The 18,060-nt window shown below is 41.3% G+C and overlaps 1 protein-coding gene across 3 annotated transcripts in view; it reads right to left on the reverse strand.

Moving 5' to 3' along the window:
• DHX32 (DEAH-box helicase 32 (putative)) overlaps positions 1-11,315 on the reverse strand; it is a 55,667-nt gene extending 44,352 nt beyond the window's left edge. For 2 of the 3 annotated variants that reach the window (XM_057506456.1, XM_036899052.2), the window contains exon 1: positions 11,171-11,315. The gene's annotated coding sequence lies outside the window, so the exon portion shown is untranslated. Of the gene's footprint in view, positions 1-6,378; positions 6,519-11,170 lie in introns of those variants that run through there. The other variant, XM_036899051.2, reaches the window with a different exon arrangement.
• Positions 11,316-18,060: the final 6,745 nt, after the last annotated feature.

An 18,060-nucleotide genomic window follows, 5' to 3' on the forward strand; every position in this document is an offset into this window, starting at 1 on the left:
CCTAAAGTCAAGACCCATTTCTGAGCCATCTTTGCAAGTTCTACAAAATAAGATGTAGAGGTTTGCATAGACAATGTGATCAATAAATACTTGCTGAACTAATAAACAACATACTTATAACCCATGATTACAATATTTCGAAGACCCATTCTTAAAGTACTCCAAAATATAGAAGAGGAAATACTTCCAAACTCATTCTCTAAGGCCAACATTACTCTAACACTAAAAATATACGAAGATAATACAAAAAATAGAAAACTACAGACCAACATCCTTAATGTATATAGATGCAATTTTCCTCAACAAAGTATTCAACAAAGTGAATTAAAAAAATACATCAACAGGATTATCCAGCACAAGAGGGATTTATTCCAGGGTTGAAAGGGTGGTACAATAGCTGCAAATCAATCAGTGTGATAAACCACAATAACAGAAGGGAGGATGGAAAGCATATGATCATATCAATAGATGCTGAAAATAATTTGACAAAATTCAACATCCTTTCATGATTAAAACTCTCAACCAAATGGGTATAGAGGGAACATTTCTCAATATCCTAAAGGACACATACAACAAACACACAGCTAACATAAAAAAAAAAAATTTTTTTTTTAAATGGGGCATTACAAATGAATCATAACTGTCTTCAGGACAAAGAGCTATTATTTTTTGGAGAATGAGATCACTGATCCAATATTCCACGGCAATTCTAGTCAAAATGCTTGTCTGTGGCAACTAGGGGCTTGCAGCAGAATGTAAGTCACCTCACTGCTGCCTTCATTGAAGAAGTCTGGCTATTGATAATATCAGCTGAACTAAACAGTACGATTAGTGCCATAGTCTGTTTACATTTGGGCACACGCTCCTTACCTCAATGCAAACCAGTAATGGTCTGGGGACTGGCCCTGGTCTGCAGACCACACTTTGAGAAGCATGGTTCTTTACTACTACTAAAGTTGGACTAATAATAAAAACAGTAATGATAATGATGGTAATTCTACCAACAAGCCTTTATAGAGTGCTTATTGGTTGCCAGATGCTCTAAGTACTTAAGCGCTTTATATGGATTATTTCATTTAAACTCTTAAGGACTCCTTGAGGGCTTATTTTATTATTTCCATTTTCAAATAAGGAAATTTAAGCCTTTGGAGGTTTAGTTAATTGATACAGCTTCTAGCAGCTCATCTGTAGTAGAGCAGGTGCCTGAAGTCAGGCAGACTGACCTCAGCTTAACCCAAGCGTACAGTGCAACCTACTGCTTCCTGACTCCATCAAGGAACATGGGGTGGGGTCACCTGGGCTGAAGAAATACTTGACACCATGGGAGATGTCAGGCATAGTGGTCTGGAAGAAATACCATAAAACAGAAATGTGTAGTTCTTTTATGGAAAGAAAAACATGGAAAATTTTTGAAAAACATGGTTGTAATCACCCACACAGAGTGACACTCAAATATTTAACATATAAACTTTATCTCCCAGGCATGTTATACCTTAATTGACACAATGGACTTACATTACTGGGGCTTTGTTTTAACTGGCTCAGAGCTCCCCCAAAGCACATCCACTTGGTTTCTAGTATTAAAACCTTTCTTGAACAAGGTAAGGTAAAAATTCAGATTTTATCTTTAAAACTTTATTTGCAGAATTCTAACAAGTTGACTTTGTTTTGACTTTAAATAAGCAAATCAAATTAATTGGCTTTTAAAGCACACTTAAAAAAACCCTCATTTTTAACTCAATATTGCTTCATACCAGATACAGCTTGAATAACCAACCCTTCACAATTAATTTTTTAAAGGTCCTATATCCTATTGATAATAAAAAATTTTTAGACTCATATACAGAAAGACTTCACAGGTTCAATCAATGTTTATGTATCAAAATAGTATGTCACTCACTCCCCATATACAAGCCTGAAAATTAAAGGTTCTATTAGAATTTCAAGTGACTGGGCCATTCAGTGCTTTTCACTATTGGTTTTTTTCAAATACTCTAAAAACAAATAGTTAAGTAAAAACAGAGTTAATAAAGTGTGTTAAAATACTGATTTGGCTTATTTATGCAGTCTTGTTAGCTATCTGAGCAAATGGGTGATTCAGTAACAGCTGACATCTAAAAAACAGGCATTACCAATCTCCCCAAGGAAATTATGTATTTATTTTACCTCCAACATACACAAAATGAACTTTTACCCACCTTTTAAAAAAGACAGTATTTGCTTGTGTCATCATAATTCCCAAAGCTACATTTTACTTGAATTGTTATTATAAATGGAGATTGTGAAAAACCACAAATACCAGGAAATTTTTTTTGTTACGTATGTAGTGGGTAGTCATTTTACACTCACTTTAATAAAACAGTAATAGATTGATTAACTATGGTGTGCATTCGATGACAAGTGGAGGAAAATATAATTATATCAGGGAATGCCAACACATGAACACCTCAGGGTAGGGATTCTGTTTTATTAATCTTCCCAGATTCTCAGCTTACTTGTCTGGGCCATTTCCCTTCAGTCTCCTGGGGTTCTTTCACCACGGCCCCCTCCTACTATAAAATATCTGTGTACCCAGGGTTCTATCCTTGCCCCCTTTTAATTCCATATAATCTCCCTGGAGAAAATAATTCATACTTTAACTTCAATTACTGTACGCTTAATCCAAATTCCTATCTGCATCTCAGACTTCTTTAGTTCCAGCCCCACCTGTCTAACTGCTACTTACAGGGTCATCCCAGCGTAGATGACAGGCATTTCAAAACTGAACCACTCAGCAACTATGCCCTTTCTTACACTCCTTAAAAAGAAACAGACTTGTCTCCTTCTTCTGTGTTCCAGATTCCAACTGGCAGAACAGTCCCCTCACCGCCTGGGAGTCATCCCTGGCTTCTCCTTCTTCACCCACTACCAGACCACGGCCTGCCGATTCAGCCTCTCTCCGCAGCCCCCTCCTCCCTAACCCCCACCACACACCATGTCTTAGTTTTCATATTTCTTCACGGAATGACCATGAAATCTCCAATTTTGTTTTTTCTGACTCTTAATTTCGGCTCTCCATCACAATCTGGCATTCACATGCTCTCAGCTATCCCTTTCAAAAGCAGAACTGATCGTGGCCTCCCCCCAAACCCGCCTCATTGCCTTCAGGGTACAAACCTCACTCCTAGGTGCTGGCTCGGCGCACCTTGCCTCCAGGCTTCACTTCCTTTCACTCTCTTGTATGAAGTCCTCTCTGCTGCTGCCACAGCAAAGCGAACCCCGGTGGAGAGCTGTTCTCTCCAGCCTCCACGCCTCCGCCCACGTTGCTCCTCTGCCTGGGAAGCCCCCCGCCCGCCCGCACAGGCCGTTTCCTATTCCTCTTAGGAACAGCACCCCCCAGAACCAGGAAGCACCCAACGCGGTGGGGATGCGATGGTGCTGTTTGCCTGAACCAGTAACAACCCTTTACAACCTACACGACAGTTTCATTCATATTCATAACCACATTTAATTGATCTTGATTCTCACGACTTGACTGTTAGACAAACCATTGCGGATTTTATTATCTCCAGCTACCAGTGAGGAAACAACAGCTCATGATTTCCCAAGGTGGCACAGCTAAAAATGAACGCAGTCACCCTTGGCTAACTTCTGTTACTATCCTACTTAAATTATCAGGTATGCACAAAAACTGAGCTAAACAGAATACAGAAGCTGAAGTAATGGATTTAGCTATGAAAATGTTTAATCAGAGCACACAGGCACAGGGCCCAAACACACAAAATGAGAGAAAACTCTACAAGAAAGTATAGCATACAGCCAAGCACTACTTTGTGTAGTGCCCCCAGTAGAGGAGAGAAATGCACTGAGTAGGCATTAACCTAATCCTGGAAAACTTTACAGAGGGACAGCGGGCAGCATGGTCCTGCAGCCTAACTACACCATAGATGTGCAGAAAGGCTGAGAGCTGGGCATTCCTTGAGTCCAACAATTTGAGTGCAGACGCCATGTCAGGGCTGGAGGACAGAGGAAAACACAGCAAAAATGGAAACTTGCATGTTTTCTACCTTTGACTTTGACTACCTTTGGAGCTTATCCTTATGAGTTTCAGAAAGTACAGAGAAAGAGAGAGGAAAAAGTACTCTCTCTCTAGCAAAACAAACAAAAGTCCAAAAGCCAAAATATAAACTTCCTCCGACTTAGGAAACAGAAATAACACATTCATTTGCCTTTTTTTCCCCTAAATCATCCTACTTGCATTGAATAATGTAAACTTCCTATAAGCATTATTTTTATTTTAAATTCTGAGGTGGCAAAGAGATTTAAATAAGAAAAAGAAAGGCACCATTTCCTTTCATTGCTACCTTGTTATTCCCTGGTGATAGGGCTTTGCTTTGCTATATTTAGTTAAATACCAGCAAGATAAATAATAATGTAACTGTTCTATCCAGTAACAAGCTTGGAAACTTAAAAAAAATCAGGAATGTTTTTCACTTGACCACCAAACATTCTGAACATGCCAGTGAAAAATAGAAAATCTCCCAGAGACAACCAATACCTTTACCATTCATCTCAACCTTTATGTCATTAGCATTTCCCCCAATAATAAAAGATATCCCTTTATCTGAAGCAGTTTCTCTAAAGTTTTTCTCACTCATTCAATAGACATTTAACAAGCCCTTTGTACTAGGTAAGGGAGGGAGAAAGAGAAACTAAATACCATCCCTGCCTTAGACATTTTAGTACCCACCCCCCACCCCCACTCCCTAACCGGTGATTTCTTCCCTAAGTGCACTATGGCCTAACATCAAATGTTGCCTTTCACAGCTGCCTAAAGTATTTCAATGCAAGACTTCCTCAATGTCAAGTTCATAGCTATGGATAAAATCATTCTGTACTACAAAGTACTTCACCAATGCATATCTCCATTTCCCCAACTTTAAAATCTGCATGCAACAACCAAGTTCTTGAGTCCTTATTCCTTTAGCATGGAGATCTACAATGCAGTTTCTTTCCTCTTCATTTTAACACAAATGCCTAATCCTATACTGTTTGGGAAGAAACAACCAAACCTCATTAGTGTTAACTAATGCCAGATTTTATCACTGTCCTGTCACTTTGACAATCACTAATGAGCATCGCTATGTTTGTTTCTTGGATGAAAGACCAATTCGTGATTCTGCTAATGATATGAAAACTAGAGTTTGAAAACAGTGTACTACAGAAGTACTGTTGCTCTTAAATGCTTTCTGTCTAAAAATGCATCCCGCCTCTAAGTCTCAGGAACAGGCAGTTATGGTACCATGAAGTGTTGATTTTCCAACCGGAATTTATTACTTTAATATTTTAGCTTCTGATTTATGGGTTCTGTATATATCACACTGCTCGTCAATATCCACACATAAACCTTCTTGCTTTGACAATCTGAAAACATCCCCATTGGGTCTGAGAGAGGAAAGCCTAATTTGGCAGAATATAATAATGTCCATTTCCATCATGAAATATATGCTTCTCAAGTTCAATTAACCTCTGAATGATTCTCTAAGAGGAAAGTAATCCTCCTTGCTGTCCTTTCATCTATGGAGGGGAAATCTCTCTAGTGGCAAAGAATGAGTAATCACTTACCTGACTCAAAAAGGGCTCTTCTTTTCATTTCCCTCAAGTACTGTCTAGGGCAGGGGAGGAACTGATGGAGGGGCCACAATCTCCAGACATTTAAGTACTAAATCAGTCAAGGGCCTCCTCCACTTCTCTTTCTTGCTCATTCTTTTTTTTTTCTTTCTCACAGTTCGTTTTTCTTATCCTATGACTCTCTTCTGGTTGTTTGAATTTCACAACCTAACCAGGTATCTTCAAAGCTTCCTTAAAGCACAGCCTGCATTAGTGTTTTAAAACCTAACACTATGAAACTAATGGGTGGGAATATGTTAACATTTGTTTAACAGCCCTACAAAGTGTTGGTGCAAAATATGTGGACCATAACTCAACCGGAAGAGGGGAAGACTGAAACACAACACACAACGCACAACACACACCCGCCTCCGCCCCCGCCCCGCCGGGTGAAATGCGATCCTCGGGATGACAGTGCAGTGCACGGCAAAGGGAGTTTCGTGGGTTTCGAGATTCCGCAGACACACTGGTCTCACTTGCTTACTGTTTTCCCTCAATGTGACAGGAGTGACACCTGCCCCAGGCCTGGGCCCGAGGGATCCCCCTGCGTGGAGGCTGGGGTGCAAGGGCCGCTCCTCCGGCAGACACGCCGCCTCCACCTGGGACGCTCGGGGAGACGGGGCGGGGTCGCCGGGAGCCCTCAGGCGGGCCAGGGGGGCCCCCAGGCGGCCGCAACAGGTGCGCGCCGGCCACCCACTCGCCCTCCCGCCGCCGGCGCCCGCCCTTTACCTGCAGCGGCGGCTCCCGAATCCCGGGAGGTAGGTGCACGCCCGGCCGCCCTTCCGCCCTCGGCAGGCCGAGCTTGCCGGACGCACGGACCGACGGACCGACGGACGCCTCGCAACAGGGGGCCCCTAGTCCCGCGCTCCAGAAGTCCGGCGCGGGCCCCGATCGGGGCACGAGGGCCGCCTGAAAGGGCGCCACCGCCCGACCAGGCCTCGAGGACAGAGTCTTCAGCCGGCGGCCGGGCCTCCGCCCTCGATCGGCGACCCGGGCTCCGCGCTGGCCCTCGCGCGCGCCCGCGGCTCCGCGCGGCGTTTGGGCCCTGCCGCTCGCCGTCCTCTGCGCTCCTCCTTCCCCGCCCCCCGGGTTGTCAAGGCAACCCGAGCGACGCCTGCCCCGCCAGGGAGGCGTTAGGAGGGACGGCGGCAGCGGCGGCTGAGGCTCGGCCGGTGGGGGCCCCGGAGCAGCGGTCCATGGCGTCCAAGCCCTGCGGTGGGTGTCGGCTGAGAGCCTGAGGGATGGGCAAGTTCGGGGGTGCGGACTGGAGGGAGCAGCACCCCAAGGGCGTGCCTTCCTGAAATTACCCCAAGCAAATCCGCTTATTATCACTATTACTCTCATTGTTATTTTAGTTTGGTAGTTTGGTTCATTTATTCTAAGTAGCTATACTGCTTCTAAAACGTCAGCAATTGAACCTGCAAACGAGGCTGGTCCTTAAGTTAATTAGAGCGACCCCTCTCCCCAATAGTCTGCGATTTAAAGGAGAAAAAAAAACCCTGAGCTTTGTCCAAGTATAATTGATTCACTGCTAGAGGTTAACACGAGGTAAGAAACGCAAAAACTTTCTACTATTTCTTTTTCTGTTTCCCACATTGTTTGGCAAAAGGTGGACAGTCTGGAGTTACCAGATCTAACACCAGCTCTGACTTACTGGGGCTTTTTTTGTTCCCAAACCTTTCTAGGGACTAGTGGTCAGTCCTTCTTTCCCAAGCTAATGTTTTATTGCTTCTTTTGTTCTTAAATAAGAACAGTGTTTTCTATGGAGACTTGAAAGACCTTAAACCCTTGTAGAGCAATGCAGTTTGACTCTCAAAACCGTCATCTTAAACAGTTTCAGAACCCTCAGACTAAATCCATTCTCTGGGGTAAATGCTGGCATTTTTAAAGGTCATTAGTTTCCTATAAGAAGGTTTTAAGGATTTTTTCCTTTCTTTTAATTCATTTGTTGAGGAGAAGGCTTACATGTTGTGAGTTATAGTTGCTTGACTTTCTTGTATACAGTATCCTGCCATTTGCATTTATAACTCTCTGGATTCTACATTTTTTTTCTAGCTTCTTGAAAGAAATTTAACATACAACAATACTAAAATGTTTGTCTCGTGTCACACTGGTACCAGGCTTTGTATATTCTCTGTTTAGGGAAGAAATGACGTGAAATGTACCTTTTACAAACAGCAACTTTATCTCTTCAGATTTATGTTATTGTTTAAACATGTAAACTATAAATGTCAAGTTTTTTAGTGCTCACAGTCTTTCATCCACTCAGTTATTAACAGTATCTACTATGTTCCAGACAGTGTTCTAGAGACTGGGGGTGGAGCAATGAATAGAACAGTGATAGATTGGACCATTCCAGGAAAACAGATGAGACTTGCCCAGGACCACCCAAGCCTCCCTCAGGTCTGAGTTTGGAGTAGAGGAGATGGACAGAAGGCTTCTGAGAGGAAGAAATACCAGGCCTGCAGAGTGACCCAGCAAAGAACAAGGGATTCCAGGCAGAGGGAATCCCTTGTACAGAGGCCTTGAGACCTGGAAGAACAGTGTGGGTTTGAGACCCAGAGCAAGAATCTTAGTAAAGCTGCAGCTAAGAAGACTCAGGGGCTGAGGGAGTAGAAGAGAGACAAGACTGGAAAGATCAACAGGAGCCAGATCACAAAGGCTTGCTAACTGTGTAAGACATTTATTATACACATGGATTATACACTCGTATCTCCACCTCATTGGATTTTGAGGTGGAAAATATTTAAGTAATCCATGCCTGGGGAGCAACTGTATAAGTTCATTCTTTTCTATATACTCTTAAATGCCTTTTTATTAATTTTAGATAATTCAAACAATCACTGTTTACCTTAGGAAATGCTTTCATAGTCTAATAAATCATTTTGAATTAATATTTTCTAAATCATTCACTATTAGTAAATAACTACAAGGCCAAGGTCAAATGATGTTTAAGGATCCTTTTTACTTCAAAATTCATATCCGACCAGATTTTACCTGAGACTCAAAGGTGTTTCACTCTCTCAAATATACTGGAGAGCAAGCACTATGGATATGCCACTAGCAAGTATTACAATTATAAGTAGTTATACTCTTGCTAATATTAACAATATACTGTTATACCAATTTACCTAATATATTTTAAGCCTGGTGTTTACATGGTAGCTTTTGTTGCTAAAAGGTTTCAAATAACATTTTATAATTATAATTGAATATAGCATCAGTAAATTGATTGAAAGGAAGGATCCTACTTAACTGCTTTTAAGGATTAAACACATATCTAAGGACACCACCGTGGAACTACTAGAAATAACCCCCGAGTCAGTCTTATCCGTTCTGTGTCCACATGCTTCGATTTCTATTACTTTTAGAAATGACCTTTATTAACTGAATCATTAAAATCCAATAAACATAAACTCTTCAAACCCCACAGCTGGATCGGACTCTGGCAACAGGCAGAGATGACAGGGGCTGCCACTGTTTTACAGATTAATAAGCCAATGGTCCAAGAAATGACTCCTCCAGGAAAGGGCAAATTAAATAAGTTCACAACCTGGAGCTATTCAGAGTGGTTTTGACTCTTGGCTTACACATTTCCATCTGTAATTATTTTCTTCCTAAACTAACTACACTATTGGAAAGATAACTCATGTATGAAATCACATGGAAAATGTACATCAAATTCCTGTTTCTTTGGTTCATTTTTAGAAAATATTTAAGTCCAACGGTACTCTCTCTTCCCTAATTTCTTAGTGACAATACCAAGGGGTGGCTTTGTGGGTCTTTACGCTCCCTCTCATGATCTTCCCTAGCCCACCAAATCTCCCTGAGCAAATACACAATCTGAATGAAAACTGTGCATGTTTATCAAATGCAGCATCAAGATAAGTCCTCAGCAACCAATGATAACATATTGCTGCCTGCCCCTTAACCCTGCCCTACATAAAAAAATCTGGGCCTAGTTTAGGCCAGGCAGCAGTTTCCTCCTATGCACCTGCCTTTGAAAAGAAATGCTAAATGCCTATCTAAATTACTCCAGTGACTAAGAGAAGGAGGCAGTAAAACTGAAAGGAGTGAAGACACCTTTCTCCAAACCTGTTTTCCACTGGTCTTCCCATCTTTAATACGATTTCACCATCTCCCCAGTCACTCCAGCCAGAAATTTGAGAGTCATCCTTAACCTCCTCTCTTTTCCTCTCCACCCCTCCCACCCACCCCACCTTATCTGCCTGTTTATTCTACCTTCAAAATACACCTGGAATGTGCGCCTCTCTCTCCCTCCCTACTGTGATCCCTAGTACTCCAAACCCCTCTCTTGCTTAAACCATGATTGGAGTCTCTACTGATTTCTGCATTTCCTCTCCCCCAGCCCCATCTGTGCTCCACCTGGAAGCTCCAAACACACAGCAGATCATGTCACTCCCTTGCCAAAGGCCCTGCAGGTTCTCATGATGATCTAGCTGCCTTCTGAGACTCCTGGAATATATGGTCTTGGATACATTATGCTTCAGGCATATTGGTCTCTTAGTCTCTTAAATATAACAAGCTCCTTTCAAGACAGTGAGTCTGTACAAGCTTTTCCCTGTGCCAGGATACCTTCCGCCCTGCTCTGGCAGGTCTGACTCAATGTCCTCTGGTGACTAAATGTCACCTCCTCAAGGAGTCCTTCCCAGGCTCCTTAAAGTAGGAAGTGCCCTCTTGGCAAAGCTTTTCCTATCTCCATGCTTTTCTCTTCCTAGCCATGACCACAATTTGTAATTCTTTTGTTATTTAAAAAAATCATCTCCTCCTCGGGATTGCCGGGTGGCAGAGGAGGGCCCTGTGTGCCCTGGCTGCCATTCTGTCTCTAGTGCTGGCATGGAGCAAGCCCGGAACAAGCCTCTATTAAATGGATGGTGCTGCTGTGAACGGCTGGATACCTTATCTAATTCTATTTCCTTAAGAGGGTAGTGGAGTGCCTCAATAAAGCAAGCCATTGTACTCCATGGCAGAAGGGGCTGTACCCCGGTGCAATTTGAAGTGCTTCCTGTGGAGTGTGCTTCGGCCAAAGTTCATTTAAAGCAGTTGCTTATAAATGTCAGGTGGACGACAAATAAGACATTCCTTTGTCTCTAGTAGCCTAAATAAGGTGTTTTAAGACTCTCACCATCCAGTAAAATAAAGGAAGTAGGGAAGTAATTTTATTTTGAGGACTGAAGGACTGAAGTTCATAGATCCAACATAATCTTTGTACTACCATGGGGTACTGAGCATTAATTATCCAAGAGACTGATAAGAATTTAAGAGTAATAAGTTACTTAAACCCAGGAATATTTTTAGAAGTGTGTTACAGTTTTTTTCTCAAGTTTTTAGTCTCAGCCCCTGAAGAGTATTACTTCTATCAATTAGGTTATATTTCAAATATTAAGACATAAATGCTTAAATAAATCAAATTTAAAGCTTTTAAGAACAATCTCAAAGCAACACCTTTTAAATAGCTATAGTTTAAAATCAAAATACAGAAATTCATTGCAATCCTGACCTTCGTTAGCTCAGCAAGCCCTGGGAAGGGGCAAAATGACTTGATGGTTGCAGCTGTGTCTCACGAGAAGCTCGGGTTCCCCATGGTGTTATCCCCACACCAGGTCCATTCCTGATAACTTCGATTTTACCTCCTCATGATGAGAGAAGGAAGCACTTTTCTTGACATGACATGTCTACTCTGGAGGACCTGCCCAGTCACACCGAACTAGCCAACCAGATTAAAGGAGGGGCTTTATACCTACCGGCAGCATCCAAGAATGACCTGAGTGACTCACTGAGTACAGGAGGCGGTGGCGCAAACTCTTGAACGAGTAAACACCTCGCACCAATGTTCTGTGCATCCTCATGCTCACGGGGCTGGTGGCAAGCCAGGGGGAAGACTGGAGATGCTTATCCTTGGCACCCTCCCACCTGCATTCTGCATGCATTTCTCTCCTGAGGGACGAAAGAAGGGAGGAGGCATTCCTTTCTCCTGGATGCCAGGTGCCAGTTCCTTTAACCATGCCCTGCCCCCCTCCAGGTTGCCAGGGACCCTTCTCTGGCCTTATCTTCTCTGGGGGGTCCTCTCTTCTGCCTGCTTGTCTATGCCTGGAATGCACTGACTGGCCATCTAATTCTCTGTCCTTTAAAACATCTCTTGCACATTATCACCTCTTAGAAACTTTGCCTATTTGCCCCCTCCCAACCCGAATCAGTTCATTTCTCCCTCTTAGGTACTGTGTCTGCATTTTATTAATATTCTCTCACTATTCTAACATTGTAATTGATATGTGTTTATATGTTCAACTCTCCCATTAGAAGTTCACTTGAAATGGATTAAAGGTTTAAATGGGAGACCTGAAACCACAAAACTCCTAGGAGAAAACGTAGGGAAAAATCTCCTTGACATTGGTTTTGGCAATGATATGACCCTAACAACACAGGCAACAAAAGCAGAATCCACAAGGGGGACCACATCAAACTGAAATCTTCTGTACAGCAAAAGAAACAACAACATTAAAAGGCAACCTATAGAACGGGAGAAAGTAGTCAGAGACTATACCTCTGACAAGGGGTTAATACCCAAAATATATAAGGAATTCATGTAACTCAATAGAAAAAAAAATCTCATTAAAAAATGGGCAGAAGACCTGAATAGACATTTTTTCCAAAGATGATACAGGTATCTCCTGTTTTTTGAGAGTTCACTTTTATGAAAGACTTACATTATTACCTGTTTTCACTAACTGAAATAAATCCAAAGGGGATTTTTGCTTTTTCAATAAAAGGCAAAAAGTGAAATTAGCGTTCAGCTTTTCTTCTGCAGGGAGCCGAGCCGTGAGAGGACTCCTGCCACGCCTCTCTGGGAACCATACTCGGCACCTCAGCGTTAAGCCACCATAGCTTTGAATGGTGTCTGCGAGCATCTGGGCTTTATATATTGATTTGTTTTGTGCATCGCTAGCAAGATATGGCCTAAGGTGTCACAAAACCTAAGAGAAGTTATTTTGGGGTCTAGGAACACTCCAAAAATTTCCCCTATAAATTAATGGTAATTGCTTCTTTACTTTATATCATTTTGGCTTGTGAACAGTTTCATAGGAACTCTCTTCTTTGGGGTAGTGGGAGAAACCTGTATGCAGATGCCCAGCAGGCACATAAAAAGGTGCTGGACATCACTAATCACCAGAGAAATGCAAATCAAAACTACAGTGAGGTAACACTTCAGACCTGTTGGAATGGCTGTTATCAAAAAGATGAGGTGGTGGGAATGTAACCTGGTACAGCCACCATAGAAAAATATGGAAGGTCCTCAAAAAATTAAAAATAGAACTACCATATAATCTAGTAACTCCTCTCCTGGGTATTTACACAAAGAAAATAAAAATACGAATTCAAAAAGATGCATGCAGTCCTACTGCAGGATTATTTACAATAGCCAAGAAATGGAAGCAACCCAAATGTCCATCCACAGAGTAATAGATAAGATGTGGTACATGTATGCAGTGGAATATTGCTTAGCCACAAAAAAGAGAAATCCTGCCATTTGTGAAAGTATGGGTGGACCTAAAGGGAATTATGGCAAGTGAAATAATTCATATTTGGGGAGACAAATAGCATATGATTTCACTATGGAAAGTAAAAAAAAAAAAATGAACGAACAACCCGGACACAGACACATAAATGAGCAAATGAACTGGTGATTGCCAGACCTGGGGAGGATAGGGGAAGGGGCTTAACAGGTGTAAACTGCCAGGATAGAGTAAGTAAGTCATGGGGTTGAAAAGTACAGCGTGGGGAATATGGTCCATAATATTGTAATAACTTGGTATGGTGATAGTAACTACACTGAGCATTTTATAATGTATATGGCTGTTGAATGACTACATTCCACAGCTGACACTATTAGAATGTTATGTCAGCTATAATTCAATAAATAAAACAAACCAAAACAAGAAGAGAAGAGATAATAACTTTCAGCAAGGATGAAGAGAAAAGGGAACCCTTGTGAAGTGTTGGGGGAAATGTAAATTAGTCTATCCACTATAGAAAACTATGGAGACTTCCCAAAAAATTAAAACTAGAACTGCCATAGGATCCAGCAATCTTACTTCTGGGTCTGGGTCTAAAGGAAATGAGATCAGGATCTTGAAGAGCTATCTGCATTCCCATGTTCATGGCAGCATTATGTTCAATAGCCAAGATATGAAAACAACCTAAGTGCCTGCACATGGATGAATGGGTAAAGAAGATGTGGTGCACATATATACATTGGAATATTATTCAGCCACAACAAAGAAGGAAATCCTGTCATTTGCAAGAACAGCCTCAAGGGCATCATCCTAAGTGAAATAAGCTCGTCAGAGAGAGATGGATGCTGCATGATCTCACTTAAATGTGGAATCTCAACAAGCTAAACTCACAAGAACAGAGTGTAGAGTAGTAGTTGCTGAGGCCTGAGGGTGGGGGACATGGAGAGACACTGGATAAAGAGGATAAACTTTGAGTTAGAAGATGAATAAGTTCTGGGGATCTAATGTGCACGGTGACTATGGTTAACAATACTATATTGTATACTTGAAAGTTGCTAAGAGAATAGATCTGAAATGTTCTTACCACACACACACAAATGGTAATTACTGAGGTGACGGAGGTGCTAACCAACCTATTGTGGTGATCATTTCACAGTGTTTAAGTGTATCAAATCATCACGTTGTACACTATAAACTTACAGAATGTGTATCAACTATGTCTCAATAAAGCTGGAGGGAAAAGCAATGAGCTCCTCATTGCTTTCTTTCCCGAAGCTCTCTGGAGCACTTAGAAGACATCGACTAACCTATCTTACAAGTCACTTTCACTAAAGAGTTCTAGGACAGCAAATGATGGTTTTTCCAAGCCATGCCTTGTACAGGATTTGATTATCGGTACCCAGTTTATATTTTAAGTAAGCTCCTGCTACTGTAATCAATGGACTACCAGTGTCCCTTTACCACTGGATATCATTAATGTCCTTAAATCTAATCAAATCAGAAAAAAGAATTCCAGATAATCCAGTACCAATTCAGAAAACTCATCTAAAGTTTCTGTTCTCTGGATTCTTCTTCTGTATTAATGTTTGATTCAATTATGGTTCAATCAGAAAAGCAGGACTACTGTGAGTGGTCCAGAATGAGGGGCTTATTACAGGGAGTATCCTACATAGTTGTGGGAGCTCCTGGAGAAGCCAGTGTGGAACTTTTGGCTCTGCAAGTTGGGCCAGGCGGATGTTGCTGTAAGTCAGCTGTTCCAGTGACTGGGAAGGACAGCGGGCTCTGAAGTTGGGGAAAGCAAGGAAAACTGGAGCTCACCCAGAAAATCTGGAACCTGCAAGCATTAATGGGGACCCATGCCTGTCTCTCACCACTTGTACTGTCAGTGACGTGCACGATCTGCTAGAGAAACTGGTGATTTTCACTGTGGAGGTGCACACACACCTGACACAGCATTTTCAGGCACCAAAGGAGAGCTGGCAAAATCTCAGCAGCTGCCCCACACCAGCAAGGTGAGAGCAGATGAAGAGCCACTTGTGCCAACTGCCGCAGTGCCTTGGGAGGGTCAACCCTGGAATGGGGAATGCGCTTCACTTCCATTCTCAGGGGTGAGCAGGGAGGGGAGTTCTGAGGGAATCCTTCAGGGTAGCTGAGTCCACAGTACAAAACCACCAAACCCATTATCACTTGTATCAGATTAAGGGAGTTCCCTTCTACTACTAATTTGTTAAAGTATCTTTTGTTTTTTTTATCATGGAGTGTTGTTCATCAAATGCTTTTTCCCTCTCTGTTGAGGTGAGCATCTCCCCCCGCACCCCATGAATGTGCTTTAGAATGATTGATTTTCAAATGCCAAACTAACCTTGCATCAGTGGAGTAAGCCCTACATGGTTATGGTGTATCATCTTTCTTATAGATTGCTGGATTTAATGTCCTATTATTAAGAGGATTTTCAGTTTGTATTCATATGCGTGTTTGGCCTGTAATTTACATTTATGATCTAAGTATCTAAATCTACTTTCAGTATCAGGTTTATCTTAATCCAAAAAATGAGCTTGGCTGTATTCCCCCTACTTTTGTTTTCTTAAAGGTTTTTGTAATATTGGTGTTATTTCTCACTTAAATTGAAGAATGCACCAGTGAAGTGACCTGGAACTCGGGTTTTCTTTGTGGGAAAGTTCTAAATTATTTCAAGTTCTGCGTTCTGTTTACTATGATACCGCTTTCTTCTTTCTTTCGTGTCTTTCTGAATGTCTTCCATGACCCGGCTGTGAATCAGCAAATGCCTCCGGGGCCAATAGAGGGCATGGCACCCTGAGGGCTCTTTTCTTCTCTCCAGTACCTGGGTCCTCAAGTCTTGTCTGCATTCGTTTCACTCGGATGCCTTAAACCATTGTTTTTTTGTATATTGTCCAGTTTTTCTTTTTCTTTGTGGAGTATTAGTGTGATACCTGCTAAAAGCAGAAATGGGTACTTGACATTTTAACAGAAAATCCTTAAAGACATTTAACTCAAAAGAATTAATTAGGGCTTTCAATAATTGTTTCATAGCATTCTGGTTCTTTTTTTTTTTTAAACATCTGAAAACATATGTAAAAGTTTAGTTTACTAATCCAACAGCATTGCCTATCTTTCAACCATCCAATATGTAGTTAGTAAGTGAAAAAATAAATTCTATACATGATTTCCGTGGCTTCCAGTTTGCATAAATTTTTTTGCATAAATAACCAAAGTGCGTAAATCCTAGTTAATAAAGATAATTTGAAACTTCAGTAGATGATATTTTTTGTAGTAATTCTTTGAAGATTTAAAGAACTGACTTTTTACTGAGTTACTTCTAAGATCCACTCAGAGAAGCAGGGGCCTGCTTTTTGTGACTCAACTGCTTTGTCCTGTTTATGGTGACAAAGATGAGTAGTACTAAAAATCAAAGAATTTTTGCAGCCAGGTCTTACTGGCTGGCATAAAATTACCTTGAATTTGTACATTCAGAGCATTCCAAAACTACGGTTACCATATCCAAACCCTTTCTTCCCATAACACAGAGTAAAATCCTCCTGACAGTGCTACTTAGGAAATTAATGTACCCACTCCTACTTTCTTGTCCTCCAAGGTGAGATGATCACAAACCAAACGTTAAGAGATCTTTTGTACAGATTAATATGAACAATTTAGCCAGACACAATGAAATCTAAGAGACAGAAAATAGCCACAGAATTCTCACTTTATGTTCTGCAAGGGGGAAATAACTGGCACTTCAACCTACTATAAAATTCTAAGAACGAGGCTGATTTAGGAATTACAACTGGCATCAGAGCCTTCAGCAAGGGAAATGTCCATTTAAACTATAGGCTAAAAGTCACCTCTGTCTCTTTCACCATTAAAGATCACATATGACAAAATTCAGGACAAAACTTCCTTGTTTACTTGAGGGATGCAGTTGAGAATGGCTTAGTGCAGTAACTGTGTGACTCAGATGGACTTTGGATGGCACATTTGGAATGTGTCTGCCTCACAGAAAGTTGTGCTTCATCTGTCCTGATGGGATAAGAAACGCAAAGGTCTATGGACCCGCCTTCTGTGGCTCCGGTACTTGTAATGACAGTTTGTTTTAGGGTTGGTGGTGCTCTGTGAGAGGGCTTTTCAGATCTTTACAGGAATTACAGTTCCGAACAAGACTGACAGCAGCCCATTTGGGAACTAGATCTAAATGAATATGCAGCTTGTCTTAACTTATGTTTTCTGTATGATCTCTCTATATGTACATACACACAGGTATATTTGTACTTTTTATTTTGAAAAATTTCAGAGCCATAGAACACTTCTAAACCCTTTGCTTAGATTGGATTATGTACATTTTGGCACATTTGATTTCTTTCTATCTTCCACTTCCTCTTTCTCCCCTACCCAGACACACATACATACATGCACACATGCACAGGTTTTTGCTGAACCATTTGAAAGTAGTTGCACATATCATGACAATTCAGTCCTAAATACTTCAGCATGTTTGTCCTAAGAACTAGGATGCTTTCCTATGTAACCCCAATACCATTAATACACCCCAAATTTAAAGTTAATACAGTAATATGATCTAATATTTAGCTCCTATTTGTATTCTTCCAGTTGTCTTCATGTCTTTATGGCTGTTTTGTTTTTCTTTGCATATTACCAGGACCCTACCTCAGGATCACATATGGTATTTAATTGTCATATTCCTTTAGTCTCCTTGAATCTCAAATAGTCTCTGTATTTTTTTCCCCATGACATTGACATTTTTGAAATGGCAAGACTGGTGATCTTATAGAATATTCCATGTTGGATTTGTGTTGTGATGCTTTAAGCCAACTGTTTTTACAAGGAATGTAATGTTACA

This window comes from Manis pentadactyla, chromosome 8 (assembly GCF_030020395.1).
Source record: "Manis pentadactyla isolate mManPen7 chromosome 8, mManPen7.hap1, whole genome shotgun sequence".
Lineage (NCBI taxonomy): Eukaryota > Metazoa > Chordata > Mammalia > Pholidota > Manidae > Manis > Manis pentadactyla.